The sequence below is a fragment of the Eschrichtius robustus genome, chromosome 17 (genome assembly GCF_028021215.1).
Source record: "Eschrichtius robustus isolate mEscRob2 chromosome 17, mEscRob2.pri, whole genome shotgun sequence".
Lineage (NCBI taxonomy): Eukaryota > Metazoa > Chordata > Mammalia > Artiodactyla > Eschrichtiidae > Eschrichtius > Eschrichtius robustus.
The window spans coordinates 72884535-72900607 of record NC_090840.1 but is presented as its reverse complement, the minus strand read 5'-3'; positions in this window follow the sequence as shown (position 1 = coordinate 72900607).

Sequence of the window (16073 nt, the reverse complement as noted above, 5' to 3'; positions counted from 1 at the left end):
CTTTCTATTGACTGTGGCCTGAAAGCAGCTGGAATTGAGAAATGCATCCTGAAGAGGTTTGGGAGGGGCAGGCAGGAAGGACACCCAGAGGTGCACAGGGCCAGGATTAGCACTGTCACAGCTAACACCCAGATTGCAGCCCCACCATTTCTCCCCCACAGCACATGTCCTGGGCAGATCACCAGGGGCATCCACTCATCATAGTAACCCAAGGACCCAGGCAGAGGGGAGCTCCACTGTGTCACTTCCTTCCATACTCACATCCACTGTGGGGAAAGAGTGACTGTAGTGAATCAGGCACTGTTTCTTCACTCTTCTACCTGGAAGTGATTGCCTTACTTTTCTCACCTTTTATCAGACATAGCAAGTCCTAGGGCTGTGCCTAACACCAAAGGAGACAGGGAAATACAACCCTACAGTATTCTCAGAAGGTCAGGAGCCAGAAATAGTTGGAAAATAGAGCTAATGGCTACCACAGGGGCCAACTCAGAATGTAAAAATATAGGCTCTACCAAGATATATTTACACTGACGGATTGTGAGGTTTCTGGAGGGCCTGAGGAGGGGCCAGAATTTGTAAAAGCCAGAGCTTTGGGTCCAGGCAAAACTGGATTCAAACCCCTGCTTCTCTTCTTAGATGTGTGATCTTGGATAAATTAATTATCATTTCTGAACATCAATTTCCTTATCAGTAAATTGCTTATGTTATAGTCTTACGATCTCCTAGGGTTAAGGGATTCATTCACTCATTCAGTGAGATGATTGGGCTTAACACAGCAGCTGGGAGAGAAGCTTCAATGAGATTAGCTATTATTACTTTGTTGACAGTTTTTTCCCAGTCAGTCACACAGAGATCTGGGAGCTGGATTAAGCCCTGGGACAGCTGTAAAACACACAGTATTCTCAGAAGGAACCACCAATCCAGCCTCAGAAACTCACCGAGGCCTTGTCACCCTCTCATTCTGAAGCAGATACCACCCTTACACAACTAAAGTGGGTAAGCCCATCCAGGTCAAATCCACTGTATTGATTTAGTGCAAATCATGGGCAAGTCACTTTCCATAACATGCCCTATTTCCCTTCAACATTAAAAGCTGAAGTTAGGTATTAGTTCTTTTTTCAAAAGGATAAAAATGAGGCTCACAGAGACTAAGCAACTTGCCAAAGCTCACACAGCTAGTGAGTGAGTCATAAAGGCATAATTTAAGTTTATGTATGTTTATCCCCCATTCATTCATTTATTTATCTACTGCCCGTTATCCATTAGGCATTACACTGCAATACTACAAGTATATCCCAGCCTTTATCAGTTAATATAAGATAGCATAAAGTAGAGTAATCTAAACCTGCATTTGTCCTCAAATATTTTAGGGAGAGTGATCCTTTTAGAACATAAGTCAGATCACGTCACTGCTCTGCTCAAAACCCTGCGTTGTGTCCCATTTCACAGAATTAAATTCAAAGTTTATCATAGTGTTCAAGTCCCTACAGACATCTCACTACCTTATTAATCAAATACTTCCTCTGTTTCTTTTCCTTATTGTGTTTTTCTTCTTCGTGCTAATCAAGCTATTTACGCATTTGTTTATTGTTTGTCTCCCTCCACTAGTATGTAAGCTTTAGGGGTGTAGAGACTTCATCTGTTTGCCCTGTTGTTCATGCTTAGAATAGTGTGCCTGTCTGTATTTGTCTACTAGGTCTGCCATAACAAAATACCACAGACTGGGTGGCTTAGGCAACATAAATGTATTTTCTCACAACTCTGCAGGCCAGAAGTCCAAATCAGGGTTGATACCTGGGGAGGCTGCTCTTCCTGGTTTGTAAATGGCTGCCTTCTTGCTGTGTCCTCATATGGCCTTGCCTCTGTGTGCAAGGAGAAAGAGAGCGAGAGAGAGAGCGAGAGAGAATGAGAACTCTGGTATCTCTTCCTCTTCTTATAAGGACAACAGCCCTCTTGGCTTATAGTCCTACCCTTATGACCTCTCTTAACCTTTATTATCTCCTTATAGGCCTTATTTCCAAATACAGTCACTTTGAGGGTTAGAGCTTTAGTATATGAATTTTGGGGAAACAATTCAGTCTGTAACACTGGTGCATAGTGAGTTCTCAATTTTTGTGGAACTGAATTGCATTTCTTTTATCCTATTCCATGCTGTACTTTCTGCACTGGTTTTAAACACTTTGCTGTCTTGCAGAAACCTCTCTAAATTGACTTAGGGGTTTATTCTACTCTACAGTGAGATGGAATTATTGAAATGCTGGGGGGACTTTATTCCAGGTGTCCTTTCATTAACCACCCTAGGCTTCCTTGGCCTTAGAGGAGCAAGGCACATCTTTTCAAAGTATATCCTGAGACAAGTTAATGTTTATCTTACTACCAGAAATGTGCAGTGTCACCAGAAATGTTGAGTATGAGGGAGATGAAAATGTCATGCAATTCATCCACATAATACTTAGTAGAAGGGGTATTTTGCAGGCTTTGTATTGAGTGAAAAAGAATGTGCATTTGGGAGAGGGTGTATATCCATGGGTAGAAGCTGTAGAATACATAAGTTGAAAGTGCATAGTGTGAAATCACTCTTTTGTAGGTGTGAGATAGTGGAAAATGGATATTGGTCTCTATTCCCAGTTGCTGGCACAGAGCTCCTGAAACCCTTGGAATTTCCTAAGTGATAAGAGCACTAGGAGAATCTTTTGTTCTAATATTGGTCTTTGACCCCAGCTCCTGACACAAGGTTCCTGAAAACCTTGTAATTTCCTGGATATAACAGAGTGTCTTTTGTTCTGACAAGGAGACTCTGGGTGGGCTCCTGGATGAGGGCTGGTCACCAGAAAGACCAAGACATGATTAGAGGCTTGGAATTTCAGCCCTGCCCCCCCCCCACCCCACCCCGACCCCGTTCTCTTGAGAAGGGAGAAGGGCTGAAAATGGAGTTAATGATTGATCATGCCTATGTGATGAAGTCTCCATAAAAATCCCAATAGTATGGGGTTTGGACAGCTTCCGGGTTGGTGAACACATGGAGATTCGGGCAGAGTGGTGTGTTCAGAGGGCATGGAACCTCCAGGACCTTCCCCACATACCTTGCTCTATGCATCTCTTCCATCTGGATGCTTATGTATATCCTTTTATAATAAACCAGCAAACAGAAGTATACTCTTTTCTTGAGTTCTGTGAGCTGCTCTAGCAAATTAATCAAATCCAAGGAGGGGGTCATGAGAACCTCAGATTTATAGTTGATCAGTCAGAAGCACAAATGACAATCTGAAGAGAACAATCTTGTGGGACTGAGCCCTTAACCTTGAGGGATCTGATGCTATCTACGTGTAGATGGTGTCAGAATTGAATTGAGTTAAATTGTAGAACACCCTGCCTGTGTCAGAGAATTGTTAATGTTGGGGAAAAGCACCCCCGTCCCCCACCCCGCACTGGAATTTGGTTTAGAATTCTTTTAGAAAGTTAAAAAGTCCAATATTGGTAATTTCATATGGTTCAGTCTAATATGTATGGTTGGGCATATGTGTAGGGGGCATAAGTGTAAATGTGTGGATTTCTGTTCACCTGTGTCTCTGTGTGGGGGGGTGGTGTAAGTTGAGTGGATGCGATGTATACTTGTGTGTGTGTCGGGGGAAAAGGGCATGCATGTGGATGGCTGGATATAGGAATCAAGGAAGGCTTCCTGGAGGAGTTGACTTTGAAGCTTATAGTGAAAGGACAAATAAGGGCTAGTCAGGTGCACTGACAAAAAAGGGTGGAACAAGTGCTCCCACCAAAGAGAACTGTGTGCAAAGGTCAGGGATAGACATGTATGAACATCATCATGTCTAGATCATAAGGGGTGGGGAGCTGGGAGAGTGAGAGGAGTGGCCTCAGAGGAGAAGAAGGGACAGAAGGTCCTGTGAGCCATGGCAAGGAGAGAAAACCAAGAACCATTCACATATTAAGCAAGAAGTCTACCAAGGTGGCACGAAATAAAGACTACAAAATGAGAACAGGAAGAGGTTGTGAAATTGTATTACATTGCAAAAAAAGGATTTCCCTGGGCTAATAATGGTCGCCTTCATCTTTCCTTGGTACTAGAACCCTTGATCTAAAGCAGGAGAGGGTCTAAGTGGAGAGAGAAGCAGGGGCCAGTAGACTGCTGTTGAATCTGATGATCCAAAGAGGGTTCTTTTAAGCTGTTGAGGCACAGAATCCCCATTGGAGGGGTCTACAGAATTCCCACATAGAGGCCTGGGGGTTCTGTGCTCATGGCACCTCCTCCCCACTGACCCACTGTGTGAGGTCAAAGCCCAGAGGGAGTAGAATGAGAGCTTCCTGTTCTGTTTCTGATCATTGCTCTTGATGTGTTCCTTGTTAATAGCAGAAAAAGCCATTTGAACAGAGTCCCAGCAGTTGGAACACATCAAAATGATCAGGAGGCAGAATGAGAGCAGGGAAGGGAGAGGAAGGTGGGCAGGGATTGGGGGGTGTGGAGATGAGGAAGGAGAAGGAAGGAAGAAACAGCAAGGATAAGCGACATAAGCCAAGGGTCAGAGATAGAGGGAGAGCAGAAAGGAGAGGAGGACTCTGGGAGAGAAATTAAACACTCACTGTATTATAAGAGAATAGTTTGAGACCTGGGAGGAGCATCTATCTGAAGGTAATAACATTGCTTGAGTTTGTGTGCACACATCTGTCAGGACGTTCTCTGAGAAACTGAGAACTAGACCCCAGTTTGAAGGGCGTTGAATGTTCCTCCATCACCTTACTAATTTTCCTTTCTATCCGGAGTTAAGAGCCCTAGGACACCACCCCATCCCCCTCTGAAAGCAGCCTGATTTCACAGCCCCTGGGCCTGCAATGTGGCTGCTCTGACATTTTTTTCATGGGTTTTCCATCTGCACCAACCATTGCAAATCCAATTTCATATTTGGCATAAAGTAAATCCGTTTCAAGAAATATCTTGTCATCATCCAAATCAAAACGCCACATTGAAAATGCTCAGTGCCAGCTACAAATTGTCAGAAGGGACTGAAGAAAGAGGAAAAGACTTTTGCTCTAGACAGGAGGGGAAAAACACCTTCGAATGCAATATAGTGGCTCTGTGTTATCTAAATCATTCAAATGAAACTGGAAAAAGATTTTTGAGAGCTTGGCTAATCTGTTCTGCTGTTAACATTGTCTCACCCCACCACCACCCCACCTTCCTCTGTTCTGGAAGCTTCTAACAGCAAGGACCACTTCAGAGTGTGAGAAAGTCCATTTCTTCTGAGTATCTGAAAAAGCGAACCCCATTTGCCTGCAATTATGCGGGCTGCTCCAGCAGCTCTACTAGGTTCTGAGGTGACAAGATGCTCTCTCTACAGCCCTGGAGATTTCAGTTATCACTTCTTTACTGGGGTTGCTTTTAACCCCACAACTCTCCGCCTTACCACTCACCACAGCCCTAGAAGTGGGAACTAGATGTGGTCAGCACGCGATCTCTTAACCCATACTTATGCTTCCTACTGGACTGCCTTAAATGCCCTTAATTTCATTTATGAAATTCTTTAAAGCATTATGTACCTGGTTATCTGGAAGAGAGTCTACATTAGCAAATTACCAAATAAAAATTTGTCTCATTTCCCATGGTGTAGAGGAGCACAACCGGAAGAGGGACTGGAATGTTTTGAGAAGAAATGAGATGATAGGAAAAAAGCAAGAGAGAGACTAAGGGCAGCTCTTTGGATGGCTACCTCCATTCCTTTATACAGCCACTATCCTTGCCTTTGAAATCCTCCCCCCTTGATTACTTAGTGAACTCATTCAAGCTCTGGAACGTTCAAGGCTGTATTCCCAGAAAGCCCAGACTGTGCTTGGCACTTGGTGGGTAGTCAGCAAATGTCTGCTGAAAGAATGAGTGCAGGAAGCAAACATTCCTCATTTGTGTTACTTTTGCCAACTTCCCATCTTACCCCATAAGGTTAGGTTGAACGCTTCCGTTTGACTCTCAGGGGTCCTCTACTGTATCTCTCACCCTCCATCGTTGTAGTGAAAGGATCTCTTATTATGTGAGTTCCTTAAATGTAGAAATTTTGCCTTGTTTACCTTTTCATTCCAAGCACACAGCACACTGTTGGCATCTGGTAGATACTCAATACATGTTGGGTAAATTGTGAATAAATGAAGGACATTTGAGCAAATTGGTGGTCACATGAAGATACTGAATCTGAGTGATAAGGGATTAGATCAGTCAAAGAAACTGCAAGGCCCCCCAAATTTAAGTGACAAAACCCTACAAACAACTTCAGGGCTATCAGTCAAGGTTTCAGATATGGACTGTATTCATATTTAGTATAACCAAAGAGCTGGAAATGGGCTGCAGAGTGATCACCAAGCAAGCCTTGGCAGTACCAGTGAGTGCTTCTAGGGGCTCCTAACCTTTTCAGACACCAGAACACTGGAGCTACCAGGCTCTAAGCATAGAGAGTTGGCGGTTTCATGATGGCAATTAAAGCAGATAGCCTTCTTAGGTGATGTGATTGAGGGACACCAAAGTCCTCCTCTGTCCAAAAATCCTTCCCCACTCGACACTTGCAGGAGGAAAATGTCCGCAGAGCCCCTCTCGTGTGGGAGCAAGAGATTCACATTTTGGTCCTTTTAGCAGCTCTCATCGTGACCACTGACTTTATTGATTAGGTATCCAGAAGCCAGTAGGGTTCTGAGGGAATGGGGTAGACATTTTCGGTGAAGGGTAGGACCAAATCCTTAGAACTCAGAGTTCATTCCATTAACTCAGTAACTGACTCATTTAAAAATCTCACTGAGTGTCATCTGAGTGCCAGACACTGTGCTAAGTGCTTGGAATACAGCTGTAATCAAAACAAACATGGTCCTGTCCTCTTGGATTATAGGCAAGAAACTTGGGGTGGAAATTTGCAAATTCTAACAGGCATAACTCACCTGGAGAGTTTGTTAAAGTAATGATACCAAACCTCATGCCCTCACTCCAAAATTTTTTCTGATCAAGTAAATCTGGGCTGGTCCCAGGCATCTGCATTTCTAACCAGCTTTCTAGCTGATCCTGATTAAGTGGTCCAGGACCACATGCTTAAAAATACTGACACAGAGGGGAGGATTAGCTGTAAAATGGAAGTGGGGGAAAGAGAAAAGCAAAGGAAAATGCAGCCCAAAGACGAATCTAGAAATGAGGTTTTGACTGAGTTTTTCTGCAGTGATTTATTCCAACCCCCTCATTATATAAATGTGAGGTCTGAAAATGGGGTGTGATTTTCCCAGTCACAAAGAAAATGGAGATGGATGAGGAGCAGAGCTCTAGCCTTCCAGCTCTTTCCACTTTATTTTTCTCCCCCCCTTCACCTGCTTCTTAAGTGTGCCCACTTAAGGGAAGCTGTTAAGGGGCATGTGAGGACAGACCACGCAAACGTCTATGGAGCTTAAGAAGGACATAGGACTAGGCATAAATGGTTTCACCAAAGGCTACTTTGAGAATAATAATAAGAAATATACGGTCTCTCAAAATTTCACCGTCAGCAAAATATTCTCAGACCTCACTATCTCACTTGATTCTCACAACTCCCATCCATGAAGTATCGCCTTAATGATAAGGAGATTGCTCAAGGTCACATGGTGGGTAAGTGGTAAAGCTGGGTCTCAAACCCTGGTCTTCTCACTCCAAGTCCAGTGCTTGCCTTCAAGATATAGAAGACAGCAAGTCAGAATCTTAAAGAAGAGGGGTCATTGGCAGCCTACTTACCAGTCATCAGCACACCAGGCCACCAGCAAGTCATCACCAGGCCAAACTGGGGGACGTAGCGTCACAGGTGTCCACTGTACATAAGGAGCATAAGAGAGAAGTGAAAACACTTCCGAAAGATTCTTCTCAGGGTGTGGAATTTTGCCTGGATCAGACTCTCCATTTGACTTGCATTCAAACACTGAATAATAAGATATTAAAATTTGAAAATGTCGGAGACCATCCTTCTAGCATGTTGAGTGCCTGTTGAGGCTAGAGTGTTTTTTTAAAAAAAAAAAAGAATCTTTGAGGTTAGTAAAATCTCTCATGTTTTCCAAAATCATATTTTCTCCCCCTCTTCCTCTTTTGTTCTTCTCTCCTCCTCCCAATCTCTCTCCCTCTCTCTCCCTCCCTCTCTTCCTCCTCTCCCAGAGGATAAAACTTCATGGAAGTGACCAGGAAAACCACTGGACCCATTCCTATCAAAAACAAAAAATCAAATTCTGATTTCTCCACTGGGTCTAAAAGGATGTCAGGAGAGATCTCGCATCTGCTTTGTTAAATCCTGTCATAATATATCTGTGTTGCTTTCCCGAACCACCTACCTACTAACAGTATCAATACAGGAAATAAGCTTACTGTGGCTTTATTCTTGGGTTTCTGTCCTTAATGGATTTCTTTACTTTGGATACATAATCCTTCTGCTTAATCATCAGCATGTACATTTCTTTTGGGGCCATAATCAGCTTTCCTAAAATGTCATTTCTAAGATACACATTACTTTTTTGGAACATCAGAGTGAAATTTGCTCATCTCAGATCCGGCCTCTCTCCTAGAGCTGTTTTCTCAAAGGCTATCAGTAGGGTTTGATAGCCATCTATGTGGTCTCCCAGCACTGTGGCCTCTAATCTGTGGACCTGAAGATTAAGCTCATTTTAGCTCACTCAACATTCTGCAAACATCTTCTCTGCCTCTTTGGATTTCAATTTCCAATTAAATAATTTTTTCAAATCATATCCATTTCAAAAACAAGTTTCTCAGTGACAGAGATAGAATAAAATGATTGTTAATTCCCAGATGCTCCAAAGGCAATTCTGGAAAAAGGAAGTTCCAAAGCCCATTTTTCTTTTTTTTCTCTAGATCTAATTTTTCACCTCAAGAGTAAGGTAGTTCACTTGTACGATCTAAGATATTTCTCCAGACATCTCTCCTCTTCTCGGTCTGTTCTGGTGGTGTCTTAATCTCTTTCAAGTGCAGTTTTCTTTTAATGGTTTTCCATGACTTTTTATACAAAATTTTTGGAATTTTTCGGTGATAACTACAGGAGACTCTCCATGCTTTAGTCTAGGGATCAGCAAACTATGGCCACAGGCCAAATCCAGCCTACTACCTGTTTTCAGATGCCCTGTCAAGTAAGAATGGTTTTTCCATTTTTAAATGGTTGAAAAAAAAAATTAAAAAGAAGAATATTTTGTAACACCTGAAAATTATAGAAATTCAAATTTCAGTTTTCAGAAATAGCTTTATTGGAACACAGCCATTCTTATTCATCGAAGTATTGTCAATGTCTGATTTCATGTTGTAACCCCCAAATTGAGTGGATGCAATAGATACTGTGTGGCTCTCAAAGCCTAAAATATTGACTATCTGACCCTTTACAGAAAAGGTTTGTCAATTCCTGTTCTAGTGAGTTCCAGATAACTTATCAATTTGTCATTTTATTCTTAGTTAATTTTTTTGGTCAATAAAAATATATTTAATGCTATTATCTTTTTTAGTGCTGCCCAATGATGATCATTTTAATCGAGAATGCAGGGGGAGGGAGGTAAGAATGTATTTTTTCAAACCTCATGATAGATTGAAATATTTCAAGCATTTAGTCTAGCTACTCTTCATCTCTGCAGGAAGGATGGGAGGATGGCAAGGCCTTTCTGTAAGAGGAGCTCTCCTTTCCACCTCTCTTACCATCTCTTGCTCTCTGTTTCTACAGCTCTAACTTACTGTAAACCATTGCCATCTCTTACTGAGACCGTACAGTAGCTTCCCAATTAGTTTCACGCATCAGCTTTGGTCTCTGCATTTCATTTGCATGCTGATGCCAGAATAATCTATCTAAAACACAAATCTTACTGTGACAGCCTCTTGCTTGGAAACATTCAAGGTGTGCTAGTTGGCCTGAGAACCTGGGCCCAGCTTTTTAGTGGGACACACAGGTTCCACACTTTGTCCCTGTGTCCTTCTGCAATCTCATTTCCTCCCTCCCATGCTCCCTCCCTCTCTTCTTCCTCTTAATTTATTTAGCATTGGACTGTTTGCAGCCCTATCACAGCTATTTCTACTACAGGGAGAGAAAAAGTTTTCTCCTTGCCTTATCTGACATGATAAACTCTCAGAATTATACTTTTTTTTTTATTGGAGTATAGTTGCTTTACAATATTGTGATAGTTTCTGCTGTACAATGAAGTGAATCAGCTGTATGTATACATATATCCCCTCCCTCTTGGACCTCCCTCCAACTCCCCCGCCCATCCCACCCATCTAGGTCATCACAGAGCACCGAGCTGAGCTCCCTGTGCTATACAGCAGGTTCCCACTAGCTATCTGTTTTACACATGGTTGTGTATATGTGTCAGTCCTAATCTCCCAATTCATCCCACCCTCTCCTTCCCCCACTGTGTCCACATGTCCCTTCTCTACGTCTGAGTCTCTATTCCTGCCCTGCAAATAGGTTCATCTGTACCATTTTTCTAAATTCCACATATATGTGTTAACATACAATATTTGTTTTTCTCTATCTGACTTACTTCGCTCTGTATGACAGACTCTAGATCCATCCACATCTCTACAAATGACCCAATTTCGTTTCTTTTTATGGCTGAGTAATATTCCATTGTATATATGTACCACATCTCCTTTATCCATTCATCTGTCGATGGACAGTTAGGTTGTTTCCATGTCCTGGCTATTGTAAACAGTGCTGCAATGAACATTGGGGTACATATGTCTTTTTGAACTATGGTTTTCTCAGGGTATATGCCCAGTAGTGGGATTGCTGGGTCGTATGGTAGTTCTATTTTTCGTTTTTTAATGAATGTCCATACTGTTCTCCATAGTGGCTGTATCAATTTACATTCCCACCAACAATGCAAGAGGGTTCCCTTTTCTCCACACCCTCTCCAGCATTTGTTGTTTATAGATTTTTTTGATGATGACCATTCTGACTGGTGTGAGGTGATACCTCATTGTAGTTTTGATTTGCATTTCTCTAATCATTAGTGATGTTGAGCAGCTTTTCATGTGCCTCTTGGCCATGTGTATGTCTTCTTTGGGGAAATGTCTTTAGGTCTTCTGCCCATTTTTGGATTGGGTTGTTTGTTTTTTTGATATTGAGCTGCATTAGCTGTTTCTATATTTTGGAGATTAATCCTTTGTCAGTTGCTTCATTTGCAAATATCTTCTCCCATTCTGGGGGTTGTCTGTTTGTCTTGTTTATGGTTTCCTTTGCTGTGCAAAAGCTTTTAAGTTTCATTAGGTCCCATTTGTTTATTTTTGTTTTTATTTTCATTACTCTAGGAGGTGGGTCAAAAAAGATCTTGCTGTGATTTGTGTCAAAGAGTGTTTTTCCTGTGTTTCCCTCTAAGGGTTTTATAGCGTCTGGTCTTACAATTCAGAATAATTATAGTAGCAAAGATAATAATAGTTAGCATTTACTGCACCTTCTTGACCTAACAGTCCACCCTGAAAAATACCTGGCATATATTAGATTGTCAATATCTCGAAATGAAACAAAACAATCTTAAGAGACAGATATTCTTCCCATTTTATAGATGAGAAATGTGAGGTTCAGAGAAGTTATGTAGCTTGCCCAAATCCACAGTATGCAGATTCAGGTTTCTCTGACTTTGAAACCCAAGATCTTGCCATAAAGCCCTACCTTCTTCACCAAAGAACACATCCTCCTGTGGGTTGATGTGCTGGCAAATGTTTAACAATGGCTGTCTCTTTTGGGGTGTGGACATGGTGTGGACTGGGTGTGGGAGACTCTTATTTGCAGTTTTTTCCAATTTCAGTGGAGTAAATACTGCAGTGGTGAATTTCAAACTACCAATGTGATATCACTGAATGAGAAGTTGGGAAGAGATGTGTGGTAGTGCACCATTCTATAGAATCTCTATCATATCAATGCAATACATGCAAACAAACTCAAGAGCACAGATAGTAATAAAAGATGGTAAAATAATTAGGAAACGATGAGTTTGGAATATTTATTAACCTTTGTTTTTCTAATATAGTGTATGAAATTTTAAGTTTATGTAATTTAAAATGGCTGTCTTTAACAGTTGGTTCACAAAATTCCTGAACATGTAACAGTTGGCTCTCCTGAGCTGGTACAAGTCATTTCCGGTTTCTGTGGGAGGTAGGATTGCAGACGTGTAAAAAGACTTCTGCTGTTACAGATACAAAATGAAATGTGAACATCCTGTGACAAGTTTGGGGACTGGGAACAAAAGAATAAGACTGAGTTAAATTTTCAATAGCGTCTTCCCATACAAAGTAAGTTTAGGGTCAGTTCAACAGTGGGATCAAAAAAAAAAACAGTGGGATCATATGGCATCTTAAGAAGGCTTTTAAAAAAAGTCTAATCTTTTTTTTTTGTTTTCTTTGGAGATATAATTGACATATAGCACTGTATAAGTTTAAGATGTATTGCATAATGATTTGACTTACACGTATTGTAAAATGATTGCCACAGTAAGTTTAGTTAACATCCATTGTCTCATATTGGTATTAAAAAGAGAGAGAGAGAGAGAGAGAGAATTTAGTTTTTCTTGTAATGAGTACTCATAGGATCTGCTCTCTGAACAACTTTCAGATATACCACACGGCGGTGTTGACTATAGTCATCATGTTGTATTTTATATCCCTAGTACTTATTTATCCTATAATGGGAAGTTTGTACATTTTGACCACCTTTATCCAATTCCCCTTCCTCCTCTAGATCTTAACACAATGATAAATAAGTTACTAGACTTCCCATTGCCTTCATTCCATCTCTTGGGAACTCAGGAAAAGTGATTCTGATCTAGACCTTGGAGGAAAAAGAGACTGTCCTTTCCAGCAGGAAAGGAGCTGGTCAGACATTGGAGGGGTTTAATTAGTGAAAATTATTGAGTAACTGTGCATTACATAAACAGATGGTGCCAATGCATTTCCTGTCTTAACATTTTCAAAACTAAGAGAGAATTCAATTCTTTTAGCCTAGACTCTCTTTTTTTCCATTGGATATCTACGTAGAGTTCTAAGAAGTGGAAGTTTCCATCTCTTAAACCACATTACCAAAGCTTCTTATTTTTAAACTCTTTTCAAATCTACCATATTATAACAGTGCCTATTGAAACCAGGTACTAACAATGAAATGAAAAGTCATTTACAGAAGTATATTGTAATAATTTTGCTTTAGTTGTAATCTTCACTTATATATTATTTGTTTATTTTTTCCCCATTTAGATATGGAACCACTCAAGTTTGGTTCTCAGTTTGGGAGAATTGGCAAAACTCTGTGATACTAATGCTATCAGCACAGCACTAATAATTGACTTGCTCACATGGTGCGGTTGGTTTTTTTTCTTTTTTTTTTTTTTAATTCGGAGATACAGGACAGCAGAAGACACTACTCTGTGCAATATAATATATGTGACCTTCATCCAGTGAAACAAAACTTATTACACACTTATTTGCCCTGTATCAAGTCAAATTACAAATGAAAAAAGTTTAAACTTAGTAGTCTTCAAAAATGCAAATAAATATGAGCTATCTTTTTTTTTCATAATTAAATTTGTAAACGTCAGAACTTCTCTGTGCAAGAGAAGTATTGTACCAAAGGAGGAAGAGCAAATAGTAAGGCCGTTTGTGAAACCAGCTTATCAATTTGCATCAAGAATCTAAAACCACACAGATGTTTTTCCCAGGGTTATTTATATTAGCAAACAATGAAAACAACCAACATATACAACAATAGGAGTATGTGTAATTAGATTGTTTTATACGTTTATACATTTTTACATATTTTATATAAAATGGAATGTCATGCAGCTTTTAAAATGATATTTTAACAGAACTTTTAAAATACAGATAAATATTGATACTTTCCATTTAAGGGAAATGAGCATTCAAAATTGTATGTGCTGCATAATCTGAATTATGTTAAGTCAAGTCTGAAAGGAAATAAGCCCAAATATGAATAGGACTTATCTCTGGTTGATGGAATTATAAATGACTTTTCCTTCTTCTTTTTTCCTTTTCTATTTTTCCACAAGAATTCTATTATGGACATGTATTACTTTTATAATACAAACATACGTAGTGCAGCCCCTGTCCCTGGCCCTCTAGAATCCCTAAGGCAATCAGTATACTAGAAATAGAACAAATATCCCACCAATCCATACATTAACAAAAGAAATAGTAAAATAAATCATGTCATCGTTCAAGTGAGCCCAGGTGCAGAGCTGGCTCAGAGACCTGGATTGGATGAGAGTGGCGGGAAGAGGGGGTAGTGCAGACTAGAATGAATAGTTTTGGGCTGAGGGATGTCTGCTGAAGGAGGAGGTGGTCGGATGATAGGACCCCAGCCAAAGGGCGAGAGAGGGGAAGTCACATCCTGCAGGAAAATTAGTACATTCAAGGAACTGAAACTTACCCTGATTAGTTCAAAGAAAGGCGGAAGAGAGGATTGCCCTGGGGTCGGGGTGGGAGGAAGTCAGGCATAATGGGAAACGGAGCTTGAGGAGTGGAGGGTCCTTCAGATGGTGCCGCTTCTATGCTGTTTGTGACTCTCTGGGGTGTGATGGTCTGTCATCTCTGTTTTTCTCCACGCACCCCTCTTCTCCCCTTTACAGATAACTACATTTCTCTGCACATTTATGGTTTCTGCTCCTTCATAACTTCAGCTTGCTTTTGCCTATAGATTGCTCTGGTCCTATGTGGTTTTTCAGCTCAGATTCTCTAGATCAGACTCACTTTCTGTGTTTGAGATTCGTGGGAGAGAAACCTGACAGGCCCAGCTTAGTTCCGGTGTCAAATCTTAGTCCGATCGCCTGTGGCTTGGGGTGAGGGTAAGAAGGGGCAAATGTGAGCGCCTAGGACCAACTCCTCAACAAAGATAGTGGGTGGGGGGCCACTAGGAACTCACCAAAACATTTCTGGACTGAGGCAAGAGGACGCTAGGGGAGACGGATCCCTAACGATGAGCATTAGGGAAATCCTGCAACTCTCGTGTCGGCTGCTGACTACTGATGGCAAAGCAAGGCTGACAAACCACACCTAAGGTGACAATGATCTCTCTGTAAATTGCAATGTCTACTTCCTTTACACTTCAAAATGCATGCAGATGACATTCACAAGCCGGCCACCTACCTATGGCTTATAGTTTACCAGCAATTCCTAGTCTTTCCAAGTAAAAACGTTAACCTCTCTCTCATCACACACAGTCCTCTTACTCAAGAGTGACATTATTTTAGTGCAATAACATTGAATCAGTACTAATTCACTTTTCCCAAATAATAATTTTGAAGTTTCAAACCTATAGAAAAATTGCAAGAAAATTACAATGAGCACCCATTTTATTTTATTTAGATTCACAAATTGCTGACATTTTGCTACATCTGATTTAACTTGCTCCTCTCTTTTCTCTGAACCATGTAAGAGGAAGACGCACATATAAATGACTCTTAAACCCTAAACCTTTCAGCATAAATGTCCTGAGGAAAAGGACTTTCTTCTACACAATCACAATACACATTTGCCTGCATGGAGTCTTCAAGTTAGATTAGCCACCTTCATTCCTTGTGGTCAAGATTCCAATTTGCTTCAAAGATTTGTGCTTAAAATGCATTTCCACACACACTCCAAATGAGGAAAATCTTTAAAGTCTCTGAAAAGTGAGGTTATTTTTACTTCTATTTCCCCATGGTCTGTAGGGAGACTTCGGTGAGTGATTCAAGTCTGTATACTAGGGCAGGTGAACTGCCTTATAGGGGGCAAATGTCATTCCAAGGTGCATATGTCATTTTGGTTAAAATTGGATTTCTCTCCAGGATATTGTGTTTTCCTTGGGAAGATCAATGTGTTAACCTCACTTCATTGAGAGGACAGAGAATGCCAAATTATGTGACAGGATTAAATGGATTCTTTGCGTGCTTTGGGCTAATTGCTAGGTTTGGTGTAGGGAGATTTCCTCCCTTCTCCATGCATTATGACTGCAAGAGGGGCAGCTATTTCCTTTTGACTCAGGTACATCACGAGAACCTCAGACCCAGGTTCCCAATGCCTCAGATAGAAGAACCACAGGAGTACTACC